We start from the raw sequence: 25,613 nt of genomic DNA, 5'->3' as shown, positions 1-25,613 counted from the left end.
GGACTGACCAGGCTTCGGACCACTTGGAACAACCTCCTGGGACAGCACTCTGCCGACGCAATAGAGGCAGCAAAGAATTGCCTCTTTGCTGCCTTTGTTGCCCGCTGGTAGGCCGCTATTGCCGCTCTAACCAGTGTCCGATCACCTTCAGTGCACGATTTCAGCCATCGGCGCTCTAGTCGTCTCACTTCCTGCCTCAGACTGCGTAACCGTGGTGTATACCAGGGTGCAGTCTGAGTTCTATTCAGGAGAAGAGGACGTTTCGGTGCCACCCGGTCTATTGCCCTAGTGATCTCCATATTCCACTCCATCACCAGGGCTTCGACCGGGTGGCCTTCAGTTAGCTCCAGAGCATTCACCCTGATTTGCTTGCACAACATTTGTGCGGAGGTTATACAGTGTCTGCTTTTTGTTGAGAATTCCTTCTGATTTGTTTGGAGGGAGGTTATATAACAATGAGCATTAATCCTGATGTGTTTGCATGGAAGTTGTATGTCTTCCTGTCAATTGACCGTTATCTCACACTTTTTAATGCATTTCTTTGTCATGGTTATTATTGAAGGGGCAAAGTGTTTTAATTATACAACCACGAGAGTGGCTGTATACTATAGCCAGAGTGGATTTTTCACATTCCGCAATGTTAAATAGAAATAAAATGTTCTAGTTTAGATTCTCTGTAGAAACATTAGTAACACAGGAAAGAAGCAAAGTAAGAAGAACACCAACAAACATACAAAAATATAATTCTCCATCTTTGAAGATGGAAGGTGTTGCCACCATTCCCATATGCTCAGAGGCACATGTTATGAAATTCTTCCAAGCTACACAGGAAGTGGATTGGACTGTGAAAGACCAACCCAAATTGTGTTTGCATTTGGACAAATTTGTAGGACAGTCCAATATCTCATAGAGGAGGTCAGGTCTCCTGCTCTCCTGGTGCATTCACTATAGCTGCCCAATTTCCCTGCTTTTTAAAGTTTGATAGAAATATTTGTGGGCTATAGGTACGTTTTTAAACTGCCAGATTTTTTTGCCTATTAGTGAATCTACTTTAATTGTGCAAGCCTAAATTTTCCTTATGTGATTGAAGGCAGAGGATTCACTTAGCAATCATGGCTAATAGCCATTGATAGAGACCTCCTAGAGAAATATCCTGCAGTAACTAAATCCCAATAGTACAATAACTGATTCCCATACAATGATATGACATGACAAGCTTGTGATTTGTTGCTCCTGGTGTGGCACAGAAGTGTGGGAGGAACAAAGCAGGGAGTTTTGAACAGTATGCACCACCATGCTGCTCATTCACATTGAATGACAGTTAAACATATAATGTGATGTGCAAACCAGGCCACTGAGAAGGTATTTTTTTATGTCCTTAAGGATGAAGCAGAAAGCTGTCCATAGACATGAAAGGAAAAGGAAAAGTATTTAATGTAGCTGGGATCTGGCACAAGCAGGGGTGTAGTTGTTCAGAGTCTTGGGGGGTCTTAAACCCCTGACTTTTTTGGGAGCCAGGTCCCAGCAGGGTTCTATCTCCAGCATCCTTTGAGAGAATCAGCATGAAAGGGGAGTGTGTTGGCCGTGGAGAAGTGTCTTCTAATATGCTTCCTTGGCCTTTTCTTGTGGTTGGAACCAATCAGAGTGAATGAAGGTTAGCCAGCCAGTGTAAGAAGACTCTTCCCCTTTCAGGCTGATTGGCTCCTAGGGACATCTGTTGTTGTGGAAGAAAGTGTTAAAAATGATCTCATTCTCAACCCAGCAGCAAAAAGGGGGAGAAGATGAGTGGTTTTGTTCCTGCCCAAAGCCAGGAGTAGTAGGGGAGGAGGAGGAAAAGAGAAAAAATACATTCAAGGGGATAGGAGGAGAAAGTGTAGTTGTTTTTCAGCTTTTAATGATGTTGTATATGTATGTTTCATGCATGGTAAGGTAACATGTAAATGATATGCCTAAGAATGCATGTGTGTGGCGCAGCCAACACCAGAGGTTAGGATCAGGTTGTATAATCTTAGAAGGGGGCATGGCTGTAGGGTGTGTGGCTGTGACTATCATGAAGGGACCCTGCACTTCTGAATTTGCCACAACACTACTGGGCACAAGTGTGTCTACCACCCCAGCTCCAATGAAGATTGAGAAATATCAGTGTGGACATGGAATGTTGATGGCACAATGCAGAATGATTCAGAGGTGGGGGTGGGAAGAAAAACATGGAGGATGGAATGGAGTGGTTAGAAGCCTGAGCCATAATATTTTGTTGTAGGGCACTAATTGTCCTATATACTAATATTGACTTGAGTCTTCCCATGCTGTTCTGAAGCCAAAGCCACCACACTGATGCAGAAGAGGAAAGAACCAGCAGAAGCAAGGCAAGAAGTATCAAAAGTCTGGGGAAGGGAGAAACTAAGGGAGAGGAATTCCTAAGAATAGAGCCATAATTTCTCACTGGCATGGAAAAAGCCAGCCCTGACAACTGTGTGGGAGGGGGGAAGTGAGGGGAGTGACTGGAACAGGAGGACGGGGAACCAAAGATCTCTCTCTCTCTCTCTCTTAGAAAGAACAATATCATTTTCTGAATAGGTTTCCAGGTTCACACTGAGAAGCTAGTTTTCAATGTCCTCGGGGATGTCAGAGCAAGCTGCCTGTAGACATCAATAAAGAAATCAAAGGATTTAATGTAGAAAGGATTGGACATGAGTGACCCCCCGCCCCAAACACCCCCAAATAGAGAAAAAAGCCCAAATGAAGGGGGGACCTAAAGAAAGCCCAGTGAGAATGGAGCATACTTGGTATAGAATGCTGACCGTCAAACTGGGGATGATGGATTGGAATGGCTGTAACACTGAACAGAACCATCCAGCACTGCAACATTTTGTTGCTGGAGCTGCTTGTTTCCTCACTTTCTGATGTTCAGGCTGTGGGTGCCATTGCTTATGTAGGCACCACCCATGCATAAGAGGATGGTATCAGCAGTCTGGGGGGAACCTTGAGGCTTGCAGAAAAAGGACAGAAAATGTTGGGGGGAGGACCTAATGTGGATGAATCCTCCCAAAACATCCCTATGAGAGTGTCCACAGAATGATACTTGGGCCTCTCAGGAGTTCTGAGTACCATCAACCAGTGGTGGATTCATGGTTCACAGAGACCTATGCACAACTCTTTTTTGTGTGTGGGGTGTTCATTCACCTGTGACTATTATATTATTAGCTGCTACACCTGAAGTGGGGAGTAGGAGAAACGAAGAGTGAAAACAATGCAACAAACTAAAATACTAGCATTCAGCCATGGCAATGCATTGTCTGTAGTCATATTTCAAAGCTATCCTCTCTGTTTATATACTAATGGGGATCTACAAGGCTCTATTTTATCCCCCATGTTAGTCTTCATTTCCATTAAACTGCTTGGAGAAGTCATCCAGATATGTGGATGGAGGCATTACTGATATACAAAACTCTCACACAGCTCTTCCTCTCTTTTCCATCTAATCCAGATGAGGCAGTGTATATTCTGAACCAGGGTCTAGGCACAGTAATGGAGTGGATAAGGGCCAGTAAACTGAGACTCAATCCAGACAAGACAGAGGTACGGTTAGTGAGTGGTTCAACTGCTCTGTTGAGTGGTACTGGTAGTCAGCCTGTTTTGGAGGGAGTTGCACTCCGTCTCAATAATTAGGTTCACAGTTTGGAGCTGTTCTTGGGTTCAGCATTATCACTGGAGACATACATGGCCTTGATGGGTTGGAGTGCCTTTTATCTGTTTAGGCTAACATATCAACTACAACACTTATCTGTACAGAGAGAGTGTTTCTGTCTGTGCTCTGGTATTGGATTATTACAATGTGTTAACCTTGGTCAGCCTTTGATACTAGTTTGTAAACTTCAGTTAGCCCAAAACTGGGAAGCAAGATTGTTAACTGGAGCTGGCTGATAATTATTATTTATTAATTGCATTTTTAAACCGCCCTATAGCAACAAGCTCTCAGGGCGGTGTACATAAGATAAAACCACAATTAAAATACAATTAAAATAACAATCATATTATGCCAGTGCTTTGTCATCTGCACTGCCTTGTAGTCCATTTCTGGGCCTGATTCAAAATGCTGGTTTAAAGCCCTAAATTTGAAATGAATGAAGCTTCCCAGGCCTCTCTATCTGGCCCTCAGGACTCTGTCCAGACCATATGCCCTCACCAGACCACACCTTCCCCAGCACAGCTCCATAATCTCCTCAAGTGATTTTGTATGGATGGAATGTGTACCTGAACTGTGATAATTCTGCTTGCTTGCTTGGACAGAGGGGTTTGTGTGTGAGAGAAAGTGTGTAGAAATGTAGCCCATTGTACAAAAGTAAGAGTCACATCTGTTGCTACATCCACTTTTGCCTCTGGACCTGCCCTCATTTTGCCACACCTTCCATGTAGTCCCCAGAAGGTTGCCCATGAGGTAATGAGACCCTCAAGCTGAAAAAATGTTCCCAATCACAGCTTCAAAGCCTATCTGAAGGAGTGCTTTTTAAAGTTCTTCTCTGGATTCCTCGACCAAATTATCTGAGGAGAATGGCTACTATGGAAAAAGCCTTTTCTGTGGTGGCACCCTGGTTGTTGAATGCCCTCCCCTGAGAAACCCACTGGCCATTTACAGTGTGTTTTTTCTGACTCGGGGCGATAGCTTTCTTTTTCTCCCAATGCATTTTAGGCCTTTTTTTAGTCTGAAAAATGTGTGAGTGCTTTTTTGACTTTGTACTGCTGTTGTTCTCAGTTGCTCGTTTTAATTGGTTTTATTTTGCGGCTGTTTTTAATTTGTTTTAGATCTTATGCTGTTTTCATTTTTATTTGTAAAAATTTTGAGGTTAACCTGTATTTTGTAAACTACCCAGAGAAATTTGGTTATTGGGCAGATTAAAATAAAATAATATAGGAATATAGGATACCTTATACTGAATCAGACCATTGGTCCACCTAGCTCAGTACTATCTACACTGACAGGCAGCAGCTCTCCAGGGTTTCAATTAGGAGTCTGTCCCTGGAGATGCTGGGGACTGAACCTGAGTGGGACTTTCTGCATACAAAGCAAATGCTCTACCACTGAGCTATGGTCCTCCCCCAGTGCTACAGCCCTTCACCAGCGATTAATAAATGGAATGTCCTCTTGGTGTTGTCAGAGGCTTATGCAAAAGGTTCACTATGTTATTTACTTCATATCATAAGTTTACTGGAGTTAACTTTCCTAGACTGTGCTTATATTGTAAAGATAAAGGAAAACAGAACTATTCTCCATAAATTTGTCAAATGCCTCCTCAAAGTCATCTAAACCTGTGTCCATCACCACATCTTGTGGGAATGAATTCCATACAATAGGTTTTGTGTGAAGTACATTTTCTTTTCTGTCCTGAATCTACTGAGTGGCACCGGCTAGAGTGTGAGACTAGGACTAGGATTTAGCAAATGGCTCCCACTCAGCCGTGAAGTTCATCGGGTGACCTAGGGCTAGTCATAGTGTCTCAGCCTACCCACTTCACAGGGTTGTTGTGAGGATACATGGGGAGCGGGAGAGCTCTTTGGAGGAAAAGGCGGGATATGAATGTAATAAATAAATAAATTTCATTGGGTGATCCCTGAGTTCAAATATTTTGGGAGAGGAAAGAAAAGTTCTCTCTGTCCACTCTCTCAACATTGCATATAATTTTATAAATATCTATCATGTTTTCCCTAACCCCATCACCTTTTCACATGCTCTTATACTAAGGGCCTCATAGGTTGCCCCTCACTTATACAGGCTAATATTTAACCAGTGGTGCTTTCACACTGCATCTCCATACTGGGAAACGCCATGCTTGTTACATTTATGCCTGTCATATATATGTTTATGGCACAAGAACCCTCTCAGAAAAGGGTGGCTTCCTAGAATCATTTGCCACCCTCGGCTCCTTCTGGGAGGAAGGCCCGATATAAATAAATAAATAAAATTGTAGAGTTGGAAGGGGGCTATAAGGCCATCGAGTCCAACCCCCTGATCAGTGCAGGAATCCAAGTTAAAGCATACCTGTCCAGCTGCCTCTTGAATGCCTCCAATGTTGAAGAGTCCACCACATCCCTAGAAATTGGATTCCATTGTTATACTGATCTAATGGTTAGGACATTTTTCCTGATGTTCAACCACAATCTGGCTTCCTGTAACTTGAGCCCATTATTCCATGTCCAGCACTCTGGGATGTATCCTTACTTAGATTCACCTTGCCTACTGAAAATTTGTGCTCCTTTTAATAGATGTAATTCAACAGATTGTGATTTCTCAGCCTTTGTGATATATCGATGCACGAAGTGTCATCTAGTAAATTTCTGCCCTGCATGCTGCTGTTAAAGGTTAATTTGCTATCAGCAGGTCCTTCTGCTTCCTCTTTCAAGAGGAAAGAGAATGGAACTCTGTAGCTTCATTGGCTAGGAGCCAGGGGAGGCTGCCCACTCCACACTCAGCATATCTGTAACTGTTGTACCGTTATGTGGGTTTTGATTGTTAGCCACTTTGGGAGCTAATCTTCATGGGGAGGAGGGAAAGGAGCTATAAAGTACAACACACAGGTCATCCTTTTTGTTTAGGTTTTCCACAAATATTTTATTATGTCAATGAGGAATGGCAACCCTCAAAACTGTGCCCTGTGGCTATGAAATATAAATGAAAGAAAGTGGATCTTCCATCACATTGAGTAACCAAATGCACAGACACAGTATTGTCCTGATGTGCAATCTATACTCTGCACAAGAGGCTACTGTAAGGACAGAATATGGAGAAACCGACTGGTTCCCCATCGGAAAGGTTGTGAGACAGGGGTGTATTTTATCACCCTATTTATTTACTCTATATGCAGCACATATCATATGGAAAGCGGGAATGGACCAAGATGAAGGAGGTATGAAAATTGGAGGGAGAAATATCAATAATTGAAGATATGCAGACGATACCATACTCTTAGCAGAAACCAGTAATGATTTGAAATGAATGCTGATGAAAGTTAAAGAGGAAAGCACAAAAGCAGGACTACAGCTGAGTGTCAAGAAGACTAAAGTAATGACAACAGAAGAGTTATGTAAATTTAAGGCTGACAATGAGGACATTGAACTTGTCAAAGATTATCAATACTCGCCACAGTCATTAACCAAAATGGAGACAATAGTCAAGAAATCAGAAGAAGGCGAGGACTGGGGAAGGCAGCTATGAGAGAACAAGAAGAGGTCCTCAAATGCAAAGATGTATCACTGAACACTAAAGTTGGGATCATTCAGACCATGGTATTCTCGATCTCTATGTATGGATGTGAAAGTTGGACAGTGAAAAAAGCAGATAATAGAAAAATCAACTCATTTGAAATGTGGTGTTGGAGGAGAGATTTGCACATACCATGAACTATGAAAAAGACAAATCATTGGGCGTTAGAACAAATTAAACCAGAACTGTCACTAGAAGCTAAAATGATGAAACTGAGGTTATCATACTTTGGACTAATAATGAGAAGACATGATTCACTAGAAAAGACAATAATGCTGGGGAAAACAGCAGGGAGTAGAAAAAGAGGAAGACCAAATGAAAGATGGATTGATTCCATAAAGGAAGCCACCGACCTGAACTTACAAGATCTGAACAAGGTGGTTCATAACAGATGCTATTGGAGGTTGCTGATCATCATAAGTCGTAATCGACTTGAAGGCACATAACAACAACAAAAGCAGACACAGTGGATTATATTGTATCAGACAGACCGCATGTGGCTAGTGGTGTCAACAAAAAACCAGGCCACACAGTGTCAGAAATAACCTCAGGATTAATGGTCCGTGTTCATTGTGATTTACATGATGGATTGTTATAATTTCAGACTGGGAAGAAGACTCGCCATAATCTCAGCGACAGTTTCTCACATCTCACAGCCAAATGTGGCTATTCTGTTTAGGAAGTTCATCTGAATGTTGTTGGGGCCTCTGTGAAGATTTTGACACTAGAAAACAAAGCCAGAAATGTTCATCTTCTTGTAGGTCTTTTGAATTAAGTCTGAGTTCAGAATCTATATTATATAGCCCCACGTATTTCACTGGAGTTGCTACATGGATACATTTGACTTTTGGGGAAAGTTCATACAGTTATGGCAACATAGGTAACAACCCTACAATAAGATGGTATTCAATGCTAGTCCTACTCAGAGTAAACACATTGAATTTAATAGACATGTCTACTTTAGGTCCATTAACTTCAGAGGGTTTACTCTGAGTGGGACTTAGTTGAACATCACTCATAGCCTCCAACTTGCAAAGTCTACTTCACCCAACATACTTTAATGTTTATATGCACACATGCAAATAAACTCAAATAGGACTTGTGTGTAAGCATACTTAGGATCACACAGCACATCTTACTGACAGCAGTGGGATTTAAGTTATTTATTTATATAATTCATTTATATCTTGCCCTTCCTGCAAGGCATGCAGACTGGAGAATGTGGTTCTTTTCTCCCCTCCCTATGTTCTCCTTACAAGAGCCCTGGGAGGTAGGTTAGGCTGAGAGGTAGAATTTCACCCAGTGAAATTCATGAGTCAGTGGGGATTTGAACTTGGGTCTTCCCAGTCCTAGCCCAATATTCTAAGCACTGCAGCACACCAACTCTACATTACTGGTGTTAATTGTACCTTCCCTTCTATGGCAATAGCAATAGCAACATCAGGAGGTTTTTCATTGGGACTGCCATGCAGGGGGGAAATTTTAAACCCTCCTCCCTGTGTGCCACAGCCCCAGTACTGACCCACCTCTGTGACTGCTTTAAAAAAGAAAAACACACATTAAAAGAGGTCATGCATTTAACATAACATAGTTCAGATCTTAAGCATGGCTAGTTTCTTCTGGATCAGGACCATATTTATTTATATGTTGAGAGAGGCAGTGGTAAACCCCCTCTGAATACCTCTTACCATGAAAACCCTATTCACAGGGTAGCCATAAGTCGGGATCGACTTGAAGGCAGTCAATTTCATTTTGTTTAAAAAACGTTTCTAAACTGCTTAATATTTAAAAATCTGTCAGTTATATACAAAAATACAGCACAAAAACAATAAAAAGTATCATAAAAACAGAAATACAATAGTAAAATTATATTATAACAATTGAAATTAAGTGACAACAGGGCCCAATCTTATGGCTCAGAAAAAGTCTGGGCAAAAAGACAACATCTTTTCAAAATCCCTGAAGCAACTGATAGATGCTGCTTCATGTGAATGTGCTTAGAAGCTTCCTTCAAACTTTCTCATTCAATGCAGAAAGGACAGGGTGGAACATACAAGGTCTGGGGCATGTGGGGAAGGGGCAGGACTTGCACACATGCCCTCTATGTCCCCTAGTATACATTCCCTGTTCAGGGATGGCTGGCACAAGGTCACCCAGGGAACTTCATGGCTCAGTGGGGATTTGGACCACTCTAGCCACTGTACCACACTGAATTAATAACTTCAGGTCAACTGGAAATATATTGTTATGCGCACCCCAATCTATGAGCAGTGAGGGACTCTAGGGTTCCCAGCACTTTTTAAAATTATTATTATTATTAATATTATTATTAATATTAATATTAATATTATTATTATCAGAGCTTGGAAAAGTTACTTTTTTGAACTACAACTCCCATCAGCCCAATCCAGTGGCCATGCTGGTTGGGGCTGATGGGAGTTGTAGTTCAAAAAAGTAACTTTTCCAAGCTCTGATTATTATTAATATTATTATTAATATTAATATTTATTACATTTATATACTGCCCCATAGCCAAAGCTCTCTGGGCGGCTTACAGCAATTAAAACAATAAAAACAAAGATACAAATTTTAAAACACAAAAAACAATTTAAAAACACAATTTTAAAAAAATTAAAAACAATTTAAAAACACATGCTAAAATGCCTGGGAGAAGAGGAAAGTCTTGACCTGGTGCCGAAAAGATAACAGTGTTGGTGCCAGACACACCTTGTCAGAGAGATCATTACATAATTTGGGGGCCACCACTGAGAAGGCCCTCTCCCTTGTTGCCATCCTCCCAGCTTCCTTCGGAGTAGGCACCCGGAGGAGGGCCTTAGATGTTGAGCGTAGTGTATGGGTGGGTTCATGTTGGGAGAGGCGGTCCATCAGGTATTGTGGTCCTAAGCTGTGTAAGGCTTTATAGGTTAAAAGCAGCACCTTGAATCGTTGGAAACATACAGGCAGCCAATGCAAGTGGGCCAGAATCGGTTTTATGTGTTCAAACCGTCTGGTCCCTGTTACCAATCTGGCCGCTGCATTTTGCATAAGCTGCAGCTTCCGAACCGTCTTCAAAGGCAGTTTACTTAGAATGAAGGTCACTGGAGACTGTGGTGACTTTAGGATATATGTTTTTTTATATACATAGATGCAGCCTGAACAGAAGATGGAAGGTTTCACAGAATTAACACCCCAACAGATCCTGCTTCCTCAATAAGTTGATAGGGGAGCCCCCAAAGCCATAGCTTTGGATTCAGCATGCAAGCAAATCAAGTCTCTCTGTCTTTCCAGCTCCCAGCTCCAGACCAGAGTAGACTAGGCAAGACTATCTTCTGGCCCCAGGATGAGGTGACGTACCCACTCCTGGAAGAGCATCACCAGCCAGTTGCTGAAATAATTGCTCAAGTGTCACAGGGAAAGGCTACACCACAGTAGTATAGTGCATGCTCTGCTGAATCAGACCAAAGGCCCATCTAGTCCAGCATCCTGTTTTCACAGCGGCCAACAAAATGCCAATGGGAAGCCCAAAAGGAGGACCTGAGCACAGTATTCTCCCCACTTGTGATTCCCAGCAACTAGTATTCAGAGGCCAGTAGTGGCCACCATCTTACTTGACATAAGATAGCTTTCTAATTTTCTTGCAGGGATCAGATAATGATATTAAATAGGGCAGGAACTGCTGCTGAAGGAGATGAGATTGAATCACCTTATTTTGGACTTGCAGTGGGGATGTAAAATAAGGACAACCACTCATTAATTTGAAAGTCAACTTGAGACTGGAGCCTCAGTCCTCACCTTCCTTTCTTCTTGCTGTCTGGCTGCATATTTGCACCAGCCACTTTTTTACCTTATGACCAGTTGTGCCTGGAACAGTGTATGCATGTGAGTGGTTACTGAAATGTCAATCCAGAGCCCAAATAATTGGCATCTTCACCAGTGTCCTCCTCCTCTCTATGGTACTGCCCAAACAGTGCTTTCTTATGTCTCGCTCCTCATCCCGACATCATTCTTCTGCCAAGTCCTTGTGCTTTCAGCCTCAGCATACGTGCATCTTTCAAATTCACTCTTCCTATATTGTGTCTCATGTACCCTAACAAAAAGAGGATGGTGCATTTCTTGCGCCAAAGAAACTCCACCTGCTGGCTCTAAAATGACTGAATCCTGCCATGAGCAAGATATATCTAGCAGTACAGTCATTATTACTTGCAATATAAAGGAATGCAAACATAAATCCATTGCTTTATGCGCTAGATTTCACTTCTTGACATTTTAAAGTGTAAGAGAAGGTGGCAGGCAGGGATCAGTACAGCCTAGTCAGCAATACTGTCTAAAAAGGTGTCTTACTATACAGACAATATAACACTCTGCATACTCTTGTGACACCAAACGCAAGTGTGCATCCTCAATATAAATTTATATTCTCATTGAGATTTATGAAACAACTATCTCAGCCCTTCTTTAATTTTAATTTTATAATTTTAATAATTTGGTTCCACTTTCTGAATATTTATTAATTATTATTTATTTATTAGATTTATATCCCACCCTTCCTCCCGGTGGGAGCCCAGGGAAGCAAACAAGAGCACTAAAAACTCTTTAAAACATCATAAAAACAGACTTTAAAATGTATTACAACAAAACATATTTTTTTAAAAAAGATTTACAAACATCTTAAAGGCAATTCCAACACAGTCGCAGACTGGGATAAGGTCTCTACTTAAAAGACTTGTTGAAAGAGGAAGGTTTTCAGTAGGCACCAAAAAGATAACAGAGATGGTCCCTGTCTAATATTTAAGCAGAGGGAATTCCGAAAGGTAGGTGCCACTATTGGCCTTAACAGCTTTCCTGTTCCTTGTTCTAGAGATACAGTATCTGCTGGCAAGCTTCAATTGATCTCTTCCACTCCATGCAGACTTGGGGAAACGAGTGCCTCCTGCATCCAGAACAGAGAGAACAGTTTGAGATGTGTGATGGTGGTGAGGAAAATGAAGCCTCTGAGAATGATTTGGCTGGGCTTCTCTACTGCCACAGTGGGACAGAGCAAGGAGATAGGCCTCTGAATGGCAGCCAGATCCTATGAAGGGGAAGGCCATTATACGAAATTCACACTTCTCCAAATTGTGCAATGCGGTTCTCCTACCAACCCGTTTACAAAAATACATATATTAGGGGAAAGTCTGCAAAGAAAATGAATGTATTTGTAAACATTACAAACAAAAATGCATATTGGGGGAAATTGCTTGCAAAAATGTGTACGTTAGTCAAAACTGCCTACAAAAATGTGTTTATTAGGAGAAATTCAGACTAAAATGCTGGATAATTTGCATGAGGATTTTTTTAAAAAATACAGTGCTGCAGAAATGTGGAGAACTGAATCTAAGATTAGAACCAAAATTGACATATCTTCCCATAGCTAGCCAAAAGAAGGAGGAGGTTGGAAGAAGCAGATTATGTAGGCTACCCTTAAAAGGCAAATAGCAGGGTGAATTATAGGGACTATGACAACAGGGCTGGCCCGAACATTAGGCAGATTGAGACAGCAGGTGCTGCAGGGTGTGGTCATGAGGTGAGCTAGCCTACAGCCCCCAGGGGTGGTGGAGGATGCTGTCCTGTCACTAGTGATTAAATAAGAGGCAACTTCCAGCTTAGTTGACTTATCCACACAGAATGGGAAGAGGGTGGTATCTTGCCCTTTGCCTGAGGCAGAAAAATGCCTTGGGCCAGCCTGTGTGGCAAGAACAGAAAAAGTCCCACTCCTCCCTTCTCAAGGGCCATAGCTCAAGGGCAGAACATCTGCTTTGCACGCAGAAGGTCCCAGGTTTGATAGGACTGGGAGGGAACCTTGCCCGAAACCCTGGAGAGTTGCTGCCAGTCAGTGTAGATAATACTGAACTAGAATAAAGGTCTGACTCAATATAAGGAGGTGGCTTCCTATGTTCCTATGTCCTGAGGTTGCTCAGGTTTCTCCACAGCTGCAATTTACATAACAAAACACATTCACCATAATTGCATCCACACAATTGACATCACATCTAGTTTAGCCCTTAGAGGCATGAAGAAAACAGAGAGAGAGAGACAGAAGATGATGGCCAAGCTGCAGGGGTACAAAGAGAATCAGCCTCTGTCATAGAAACATAGAATAGTAGAGTTGGAAGGGGTCTATAAGGCTATCGAGTCCAGCCCCCTGCTCAATGCAGGAATCCTAATTAAAGCATACCTGATAGGTGGCTGTCCACCTGCCTCTTCAATGCCTCCAGTGTTGGAGAGCCCATCGTCTCCCTAGATAATTTGTTCCACTGTCATTCTGCTGTAACAGTTAGGAAGTTTTTCCTGATGTTCAGTTGAAATCTGGCTTCTCCTGTGTGCAACAACCTTTCAAGTATCTTGAAATCTCCCCTCAGTCTTCTCTTCTCAAGGCTAAACACGCCCAGTTCCTTCAGTCTCTCCTCATAGGGCTTTGTTTCCAGTCCCTTGATCATCTTTGTTGCCCTCCTCTGAAACTGTTCCAGTTTGTCTGTATCCTTATTAAAGTGCGGTGTCTAGAATTGGGTGTAGTAGGCCTAACCATTGCCAAACAGAGGGGAAATAGTACTTCACGTAATTTGGAAATTATACTTCTGTTAATGCAGGCTAAAATATAGAAATTTAATATAAAATTAATTAACAAACAGCATTTGCCTTTTTTTTGCAGCCACATCGCACTGTTGGCTCATATTAAGCTTGTGATCAACAACAATCCCAAGATTCTTCTTGCATGTAGTATTGCTGAGCCAGGTATTTCCATCTTATAATTGTGCATTTGCTTTCTTTTTCCTAGGTGTAGAACTTTGCACTTATCCCTATTAAATTTCATTATGTTATTTATAGCCCAATGCTCCAGCATATGAACATCAGTTTGAATTTTGTTTCTGTCCTCCCGGGTATGTCAATTTTGTATCATCTGAAAATTTGATAAGCATTCCCTGCATTTCCTCATACAAGTCATTAATAAAAATGTTGAAGAGCACTGAGGACCAAGCCCTGCGGTACCCAACTCATTAGCTCCCCCCACTCTGAAAATGATTTGAAATAATCAGCCAGATCTTAGACCTCTGGTTTTCAGTGAATTATGGCAAGATAAACATGCTATAAGGCAGCTGGGATGATAATTGATGGGACTTCTACAGTTCACAGTGCTTAACTGAGTCTGCTGTATACAGAGGCGTGGTTGTCCAGTTAACTCTTCTAAAGTTCTTGTTCAGAGGGGTGGGGGGGATGCAGAGGTTATTAAATGGATGTATTTTTGATGTTCTGCCATAATGCTCGCTAAATAGAACTAAAGCAAAGTGAACTGCCAGCTTCATTTCTTCAACAGCACTGTGAGATAACTTGGTTTCAGCAGAATGTGGTTACTAATAATCAGTTCAGTAAATTTTATCAATTACTTTATATCTTGGGAGGATGCTAGTATGAAAACGATTTTGATCAAACCATGAATTCTGTCACCTTTAATAAATTGCAATCTGACAACCCTATATTTTTAGGTGATAGGAGAAAAGGCAATTATGATAAATTAAAAGTTCCTGGAACAGATGGATCTCTAGCTAGTTTCTGTACAACATTTCAGAAACAGGTGGCATTGATCCTGCAAAGGGTCTTCCCTCAACTGTTCCAGCAAAAAATAAGAACAATTCCCTGGAACATTGAAACACTGTTACTTACAAGGATACTTAGAAAGGCTAATGCAAGTGATAATTACGGAATCTTTCACCACGTGTGTTTGCTAAATATAGAATGGATGCACAATCTCACCAGCACGATTAGTCACTAGGTTTCATTATCTCACACCCGTTCTCATTAAAAACATGAAAGAGAGATTTACAGCTGCCAACTCTCTGCTTTGGATTTTATCACCTATTTCCTTTTCTTTATATGCAGGGATTCACAATCTCCATTTCAATCATCACACAATGCACAGAAACTGGACCCATGGACAGAAGAATATGCCACATCCTTTCCTTGCCATTCTTTCTCTTTGGCTTTAGGGCTCCTCCAGACAACCTATTCTTTTTTAGCATCCATCTTGATTTGCTTCCACAAAGCTTAAGTTACGAAAAAGTTTATGAACAAGTTACACCAGGAATTGCCAATCTTTTTAAGCCACTGTGTACATTGGGAATGCTGAGAAAGTGCCATGGGCACCAGTAACAAAATCGCCCCTGTGGGAACATGGCATTATACAACATTGCTGCCATATCCAAAAGAGCAGAAAAAGAGACAGGATCACAAAATGATGTGGGCATGCTCCCCATCAGCTTCCCCAAAAATCAGGTTACAAGTGCACCTGCTTCAGCCACTGCCACACTTGCTCACAGAGAGAAGCTGTTTGCACCTCTCCTCTGTTCAGAATGAAAGGGAGAGTGAGGGTCCAATCCTGACATCCAATGAAGTATGGGCATGTTTAAAGGTGCGTGTTCAATGTAGGAGAGGTTGAGCCAGTGCAAACAGGAACTGAAGAGCAAGAGGAAACAGTCTCTTACACAGAGAGGATATTTGAGAGGATATCTGAGACTTGTCTCCAGCTCCATAGACAGTTCTTGTGGGCACACTGGTGCACATGGATGTCCTGTTGGTGACTCCCGCTCTACTATGCATTTGATTAATTTCAGAGCCATGATAAATTGCCTTTATAATAGTGTCAGATAATAGTTCTGAAAAGAAAGGGAAAGGATTTTGCTAATAGTGACACTTTTCTTCTGTACATGTATGTTTCATCCAATGCCCTTACAGCAGTCTGGTGAACTGAAAGAACTACAGCTCAAGGACAATCCCCATAGAGGTGAAGGTCACTGTTCACATCAGAAGGAAAATAGTCTAGCATGTATAGGTTTGGTTACAATGCTTAGCTGTGGATCCCAGAAGGTCCCAGGATGCAGCTGCCCTTACTAGCTGGTAAGCAGGAAATCTTCATAGAGACCCTTTTGCACAGGGAGTAGACTTTTCAGACTTGGTGACTCTTTAAAAAAGGAGCAGTAAAAGAAACCTGCAAAACTGAATTCTCTGGGTCAACATCTGTATCCTTTCTAAAAAGATGAATATCAGTCTATTCTAGCTGGTCATTGCAAGAACTCTGAAACCTGTAAGCCTGGGCCGGGAAGTTTTATTATTGATATTTGTAAGCCACTCTGGAGACTTTTTTTCTGCCTGATGGGTAGGGTTAAAAATGCTTTTAAACAAATAAACAACAACAAAACAGTTGGACCCTAAAACGGGTGAAATATTCTTGCTGCTGAAGTTTTTGTTGTTTTTCTGCTGGGTTGGTTTGTGGGTTATTATTATGTTATACTTTTTGATGTTCAATCTTTTTGTAAGTTGCTTAGAGACTCTTTTGTGATAAATGGCTAGTAAGTCATATAAATAAGCAAATAAAGGTAATAACAATAACCACAAAGGATCCATACTTTTTGTCTACTGTGCCAGTAGCTTTAGTTTAGACTACCTAGCACAGAGGTTCCCAAACTGTTGTCTGTGGACCACTAGTGGTCTGCTGTTGGAAGTGGGACAAAAGCAACTCTTGATTGGGTTGTTTTGTATGTATTCCAGAAGGAAGATAGCTGGCTAGGCTTGCCTAACTCTTCTCTACCTAACTTCCTTCTGTTGTAAACCAATATGCTCAGGGAAGCTGACCTGCCCCTCCTTCCTTTGTCTTCTTCTTTAACTGTCCAAGGAGAGAGGAGATATCTCTATCTTTGTTCTCTCTTCTGAACCATGAGGGAACAACCAAGTCTGGGCATTACGCCTTCAACTTAGTTAATTAGGACTAGGTCTGCCTTTCCTATCTGCTATGTCTTTCTATAAATAAAATAGCCTTTTCTTATAGCTTTTTCTTATTTTACTAAGTCTGAAATCTCAGGGATATAAATGCAGGATAAAAGCCTGCTACTTAGGTATATACACACACTGGCACACATGCAGCTCAGACACTGAGTTACTCTGCATATTTCCATAATATCTGCAAGCTTCATTCAGGTGGTCCATGGCATGTCTGTGGACTTGTGGTTGAAGACACATTAAATATTCATACTGATTTTTAATTGTATTTTAATTGTTTCTTTTCTTTCTTATATTGTATTATAATTTGAATTCTATGGAATTCCAATCGTAATACAATAAAATACAACGTATAGAAATAAAAGAAGCAATTAAAATACAATTAAAAATCATGCAGCAGCTAGCACAGCACATTACAATTGCTACAACAGGCAGAAAAAGCATTAAAGGGACTGCCAAGACCTTCAGCAATTTTCAAGCGCCGGGGGAAGAGCCGTAGCTCTGTGGTAGAGCATCTGCTTTACATGCAGAAGGTCCCAGATTCAATCTCTGACATCTCCAGGTAGGGCTGAGAGAGACCCTGCATGAAAACCCTTGGAAAGCTGCTGCCAGTTAGTGTATTTATTTTATTTATAATTTGATTTATATCCCGCCCTTCCTCCCAGTAGGAGCCCAGGGTGGCAAACAAGAGCACTAAAAACACTTTAAAACATCATAAAACAGACTTTAAAATATATTACAACAAAACATCTTTAAAAACTTTTTTTAAAAGCATTAAAAACATATTTATTTTTTAAAGGCAAGGTTTAAAAACATCTTAAAAAGCAATACCAACACAGATGCAGACTGGATAAGGTCTCTACTTAAAAGGCTTGTTGAAAGAGGAAGGTCTTCAGTAGGCGCCAAAAAGATAACAGAGATGGTGCTTGTCTAATATTTAAGGGAAGGGAATTCCAAAGGGTAGGTGCCACTACACTAAAGGTCCATTTCCTATGTTGTGCGGAATGGACCTCCTGATAAGATGGTATCTGCAGGAGGCCCTCACTTGCAGAGCGCAGTCGACTGCGTATATAAGGGATAAGACGGTCTTTTAGGTATCCTGGTCACAAGCTATATAGGGCTTTGTACATCAAAACTAGAATCTTGAACTTATCATGATAGCTAATAGGTAGCCAGTGCAATTCTTTCAGCAGCAGGGTGACATGTTGGCAATACCCTGCCCCAGTGAGCAGCCTGGCTGCCGCATTTTGCACCAGCTGCAACTTCCAGACCAACCTCAAGGGCAGCTCCCCCATAGAGTATAGTGTAGACGATACTGACTAGATGGACCAGTGGTATGAGTGTAAGGCAGCTTCCGATGTTCAACTGGCCCGGGGGGGGGGGAGTTTGGGAACCAATGACTTAGCACAAATGCTTCCCTCATAATTTTCTCCACTGTAGTGATTATAATAATAAGAATACATAGAATATAATTAAATCATTCACAGGAATTGTTTGAAGAGGTGGGGTGAGAGAGAAGGGAATTGCTAATTGTTACTTTTTATTTTAGTGGTCTGCAGGTAGGTACCATGTGCAAATTTTTACATGCAACGCATGTGCCTTATCATTGTGCTACAGCCTTTTCCCCTTATCTTAAAATATTTACTCAAAAAGATTGCATCCCTGGGGTTCGTCTGGGAGGAAGGACAGGATATAAATTTAATAAATAAATAAAATAAATAAGCAGTAAGTTACACCAATTATTTTTTTATTTTTTTATAAAAAATATGTATATACCACCGACTCATAGAAAATATCGAGGTGTACAAATATATATATAAGTACAGTCAAACATAAAACACCACAAAAACAAACAATAAGATCTACATTCAAGCAAGTGTGTTTAAGATCTGCATTTGAAGCAAAAGCAATAGAAGATATATTTTAAAATTTGTTTTAAATCATCTATATCTCACCCAGAGAACTGTGTTATGGGGCAATTAATAAATCAATCAATAAAAAGGTGAGATATTCTACTTAATTTTACTTTCCATTATTTGCTTTTTAAAAATTAGTTATCTTAAATTTATTTTTTTCTGAATACTGAACAGTGATGGGAAGGTTTTCTGATCAGTCTTGCAAAAGGTGATATTGTGCAAGGGAAAGATTTCACTTTAGCTGCAACAAAAAAGAAATTCATCAGGAGAAAACTTTTTCCTGCATGAAGATGCAGTCATGCAAAAGTTTAAAACTCATAACTGCTATGCAGCTGTTAAAAGTGTAGGAGACCTGGCAGAAAAGAAGAAATAAAACCGGCAAACACAGAAACTAGTTAAAACAGAGGTGTAGATAACGAGTTTGGTGGGGGAAAAAAATCAGATGGCTTATGTTGGTGAGCTAATCAACATACTTCAACCCACCTCTAAAAATATTTAGCCCAGATATTGAACCCAAAGAGAGATAAATAGGCAGTATTTGGATGAAGAGGTGTAATGGAGAATGAGGTTAAGATCCACCTATATTTATTTATTTTATTTTATTTATTTTATTGCATTTATATACCACCCCATAATTGAAGCTCTCTGGGCGGTTTACAGCAATCAACACATTTTAAATTTTTTTAAAAAACACATGCTAAAATGCCTGGGAGAAGAGGAACATCTTTACCTGGCGCCGAAAAGATAACAGTGTTGGCGCCAGGCATACCTTGTCAGAGATCATTCCATAATTTGGGGGCCACCACTGAGAAGTCCTCTCCCTTGTTGCTATCGTCCGAGCTTCCCTTGGAGTAGACACTCAGTGGAGGGCCTTTGATGTTGAGCATAGTGTACGTGTGCATTCATGTCGGGAGAGGCGGTCCATCAGGTGTTGTGGTCCCAAGGCAAGCCGTGTAAGGCTTTGTAGGTTAAAACCAGCACCTTGAATCGAGCTCGGAAACATACAGGCAGCCTCATTTATCTCTCAGACCTTAATCTCAGCAAACCATAAATAGAGAGTGAGAGGCTGCAGAACATCACAGCATAGAAGGGCAGGAGGCTACTAGGGCAGTAACCTGAAATAAGTGGAGGAAAGCTTAAACAGCAATTGCAATTGCAAGGAAATCCTCATAGCATATAGAAAATATAGATTGCATAATAGTTTATGCAAGAAATTGTAATGTTCAGGGTGCAAGGAAATTAATAGAAAGGCACAGAAATAAATCTGGGAGTTGATTCAACACTAGTTGTTTGGGAACACATCCTATGTTTTCCCCCACATTTGGTCAATCAGAGGCAGAGAATGGCTTTTCCCTCTGAGGTTACAATACCATGCATATTTGTAGGCCCTTAACAACAACAACAAAACAACAGCAGTAATAATAATGTGCTCCTCATCTAAAGGTCCCAGGGTGGGTTACAATAATTTTAAAATGCAGCATTACAAAAAATAAAAATGACCTAAAATCACAAAATAGGGTGGGTCCTAAACATACACATCTCAGCTGTCAAAGGCCAGGGTATAGAGGAGTGTCTTCAGCATTGACCTAAAACTGTACAGTGAAGTTGCCAGATGCACCTCAGTGGGGAGGGAGTTTCACAGCTTAGGAGCTGCCACAGAGAATGCCCTCTCTGGGGCCACCATCCCCTGAGCTTCTGAGGGTGGCAGAACTACTAAAAAGGGCCACCTCTGCTGAGCTCAACACCTGGGAGGTCTGTAGAGAAGGAGGTGGTCTTTCAGATATTTGGGACCTAAATCAGAATACATTACTCCTAAATCAACATACCTAGCAGTGCAGGCTCTTCCATTTGGGCAAATGGGACACTGCCCCACCAGCATTAAACTGCCCTCAGCCAGCTCCCTACCTGCCTGCTTACAACTAGTCCAAAGGGTGGCACTGGTTGCCAGTTTCCTCTTCCTTTGTGTCAGTGTTGTCCTTATAGAACTCAGCAGGGTGGAAGATGGGACAGAACCAGAATTTACTCTGCCTGCCATTGGCTCTGTCTCCACCTATTGTTGAGCTCCCTGCCTTATATCCTACCAATCCCAATGGGCATCAGCTATCATTTATGAATAGGACTGACCTGTAAGACAGAATCTCACCATGAACTTGCCCATCATTCAAAAAGGCAGAAGAAAAAACTCATCAGCTTATTTTTCATCTCAAATAACCTTATATTCAGGAAAGTTGATAACAATTACTGGCAGGGTGGAGAGTATACATCTGACATCCAACTATTTAGGAGTGAGAGATTTAGCCCCTAGATCAGGAGCACAGAAACAAAGTACTATTTGCATGATGAAGCTGCATGCATTCTGCTGAAATGTATGGTGCTCTTATCTACAAAGACCCAGAAGCTATCTTGTCCTTCTGGAGAAGTGAAACATTTGATAAATAACATTTCCAGGGCAATTAACTCATGTTGCCTGAGCTTGCTATGCATCATATTATCTACCTGCAGACTGCTAAAATAAAATGCATCAATTATCAATTTCCTTCTCAACCCTCCCCCTTGCAATCAATTCCTATGAATGATTTAATCATGTTCTATGTATTATTATATATAATAATACAGTATTCACTAAAGTGTGTGTGGGAAGTATGAGGGAAGCATTTGTAGCTAGGTAGTCTCTTGGTCAGACTTTTTCTATCCAGGAGGTTCAAAAGGTTAGTCCAGGAGGCTGAATGTAAGGGGGGAAAGAAATCCAGTTATTATGGTGAAAAGACACTTAAGCAAAATTCTACTGCCATTCTGGTGGGCTAAGAAGTTGTCAGAGAGAGTTCAAATAGTGTATAGAAGCAAATAGTGCATAGTAAGTAAAAATTAGAGGAACTGAGAGGAATTCAAAAGAGAAAGCTAGCTAAAAATCAGAAGAAGACAGGATGGGGAGAGTTGCAGAGGAACCAGACTCAAGAGCAGAGTTGCTGCCAGGTTTGAGGGGGGCCCAGGCGATGTGCCATCTATGTCCTCACACCACTACTCTGCCCTACCTATGCTTTTACCTTAAATATGAGTGGGTGAGGATTGCATCACTTCTATCAACTGTCCCCCCCATCTCTTCTCATCTGCTCCGACTTTCTGTTTTTACCATGAGGAGAGGAGGAATGGAGGTGGTGGTGAAAGGTGGTGGTGGAACAACCCTTGGCCATATCTTGTTCAAAGTAAAGAGGAAACCCCTGGTTGTGGCCCCCTGGGCTGCACAGGGCCATGTCTCAGCCTCCCCCAATATAGCCCTAGTGGTGTTTTTGCTCAAGGGACAAAAACGTCATGGCCATGAAAGCAAGAAGGCTTGAAGCTGCAGTACTAGAGGACCAGGATGAGCTGATACTGCTTTATTGCTAGGTCTTAGAAAATGGCTTAGAGTCTAGATTCTAGACCAGTAGTCCCCAAACTTTCCCCCCCATGGGACACTTGAAAATTACTGAGGGTCTGGGTGGGCCGCTTAACGATTTTTCTGCCTGCTATAGCAATTGCAATTCCATAGTATTCAAGTTATAATACAATCAAATTGCGACATAATAAATATGAAACAGAATGAAATACAAGATGAGAAATAAAAGAAACAATAAAAATACAATAAATATAAATATAAAATAAAATTTAATACAGTAGACATGTCACCTCCCATCTTCAACTACAAATCCACCATACGTGCTGCGGACTACCTGGATGAAGCTTGCGGACCATTGGTGATCCATAGAGCACAGTTTGTGAATCTTTACTATGTTTCGATGGATATATTTTTCTATGTTTTATTTATATCATAATTGTTTTTATGGATATCTTCTGAAACCTTTAAAATCTGTTTCTCCCCCTCCCCTCTTAGAAATGTCCTCACAGTAACTGCTGTTCTTCAAAATCTTTTGTAAAATCTAAATTTGTTCTTAGTTTAACCATGGTCTAATTATGCCTTGATTTTCATCCCATGTCCTAGTGACGACCACACTTACCCAGTACAATGAGTTGGCTGGTTTGGTAAACATGGAGGGGCCAAGCCCTGGATGATTTGCAGTGCTGATGAGATCACAGCTACTCACTATTTTGTTTCATGGACCATCTTGTATCATAGGACCGTCCCTGCCCTTAGGCTTACAATCTGGATTTCAGAATTTTAAGAGCATGTATCAGAGAGCACACACTCTTTATTTATTTTATATTATTTATTGCTATTTTTGTGTTTTCTTCTCTCAGTGTATTGTCTTCTTTTTCAATGCCATTTTGTTCAATGACATTTTTCAATGTCATTCTGTAAAAAGTATGAAACACCTTTAAAATAAAGAGTGATTTTTTAAAAAAGTAAACCCAGGGGAGAGTCTCCAAAGACAACTACTAGTGAAGGCCATTTCTGTCAGCCTCCCTCTCTGCACCTAGGTGGCCAGCGTGACATCTTCATACTAAAATACTTGAAATGTAATGTGATGTTTTTACCTTAAAGCTGGGTTGGCTTGTCCTCAGCTTCCTGCATTTTACATTTATATTTGAGCTGGCTTCTTGCTGTTTTTAGCAGATCTGGGTTCTTTTGTAAGAAGTCTAGAAACTCTGCACAGGTCATGTTAATGTTCAGTTTCATCCGCAGGTCAGCCTTCACAATGTTATCAATCAGCTTGTTTCTGTCCTTGGTCCACAGATGTGTCATTAAACTGAAAACTCTCTCACAGTAGGCGTTAGACACGGGAATGGAAAGTACAAAAGAGACCAGTTTCTTCATTTGGCTGCCACTACCTTCTGACATTTGTCTGATAATTTCCACTCATCTCTGATCTATTTTCTGCTCCTTGGAGATAATCACTTATTTGTTGTAAAACACAGTGGTTATCATACAGCCTGTCAGTGTTAATCCCTGTGTGGTGTAGCAAGAGTCTGTAAATCATCCTATTTCACATTATTGTGAAGTGAGAATACTGACATGTGGTTTTATTATTATTATTATTAATTTTTATTCAAATTTTCAAAAACAAAAAAACAACATAAAACAAAAACAGATCAACCATAGGTCTACAATATATAACAATCCTGTCTCTAAAATTATATTACAAAATCACTTTCCTCCAGTAGTTATCTTAATTAATCATCAAATCTCATAAACATTACTTTATTCTTTCCACAAAAAGTCCAAAAGAGATTTCAATTCCTTGAGAGATATATCTTTCAATTTTTCTCCAAATAAACATGTCGCTTAATCCATCTTGATTCAAATCTGTTAGGTCCAGTAATTTCAATAGCCATTCCTCCATTATCTATATTAATTCCATCTTCCATCTTCAATAATCCTGTTAAATCCAGTAATTTCAGTAGCCATTCTTCCATTATCAGTATCCCATAATAATCTTGTTGTCATAGCCATAATCCAAATAAACATATCGATTAATCCATCTCGTCGAATCTATTAGGTCCAATAATTTCCATAACCATTCTTCCATTATCGATATTAATTCCATCTTCCATCTTCAATAGTCCTGTTAAATCCAGTGGTTTCAGTATCCACTCATCCATTATCAGTATCTCATGATGATCTTGCTGTCATAGCCATAGTCATATAACAAGAGTCTGATGGGAATTTCCCCCTTCACAAATATGTCCTTGCCATCAATTCTAAATATGTTGCTGAAATATTGTTGTAAAGTCACTTCTCTGCTCTTCTTTTTTACAAAATGCACTGGCTCATCGCTTAAGAGTTTTTCCATTGTCACATATTTGTAATTAATTCCATAGATTTTTTCTATGTCAAGCTCCATCACATCATTCCAGTCAAGAAAATTATCCAAGACGTTGATAACTTTATCACTAATATCTTCATTAGTTTCTTCAGAGACAACGTTGAATTCCAAACAGTAAACTTTATTTCTAACATCCGTAAACTCCAGTTCTTTTTCCAATTCCTCATTTGTTCCAGTCTCCATGGCTTGTATCTTCCCTTTAATTTTTCTTTTCTCATCTCTAATCCCATCAAAATCCTCTTTCACAGAATCCCCTATTTTTTTAAACTCCTGCATCATTTTGCTAAGTTCAATTTTCATCTCCTGTCTGCCCTGTCTCAGGGTTTGTTTCATTATCTCAATCTCACTCATTATTTTCTGAAACATAATTTCTTCCATGGTCTCAGTCACTTTCCTGGTTGTCATTCTTAAAACCACAAAAACAAAAAATTATTTCAGCCACAATTGGGTTAATGTTTCAGGCTTGCAGACATCAATACAGCCTGTCTTATCTCTTATATATTCAGGAAAACAAAACAAGTTTAGTTCCCAGCTTCAAACAGTTAGTGGCGTCGTGAGTAAGCAGATTCGTCAAAATGAAATAGACCAAAAAAAAAATAGTTCCAGACATGATACTCCAAAGTTCATAAATCAAATTTGTTTATTTTTTTTCCCTCCTCGAAATAAAAATCCCTCTTCCGTTAATATCTTTAGAATGCACTTCCAGGCCCGCTTTTTGCAATAAAAACAAAGATAAGCTTTTTTCAATTTCTTTCCTCCTTAGTTTCGTGAGTGAAAGATAAATTTTTTAACTCACCCAGTTCTTTATAGCTGATTCATTGACAAATCTCTTTTTGGTGCAACAATTTAAACCAAGTAAAAAAAAATGGAAAG

This window comes from Rhineura floridana, chromosome 5, assembly GCF_030035675.1.
Source record: "Rhineura floridana isolate rRhiFlo1 chromosome 5, rRhiFlo1.hap2, whole genome shotgun sequence".
In the NCBI taxonomy this organism is placed as follows: Eukaryota; Metazoa; Chordata; class Lepidosauria; order Squamata; family Rhineuridae; genus Rhineura; species Rhineura floridana.
The sequence above is the reverse complement of the archived record's forward strand: the minus strand, read 5'-3'. Positions refer to the sequence as shown.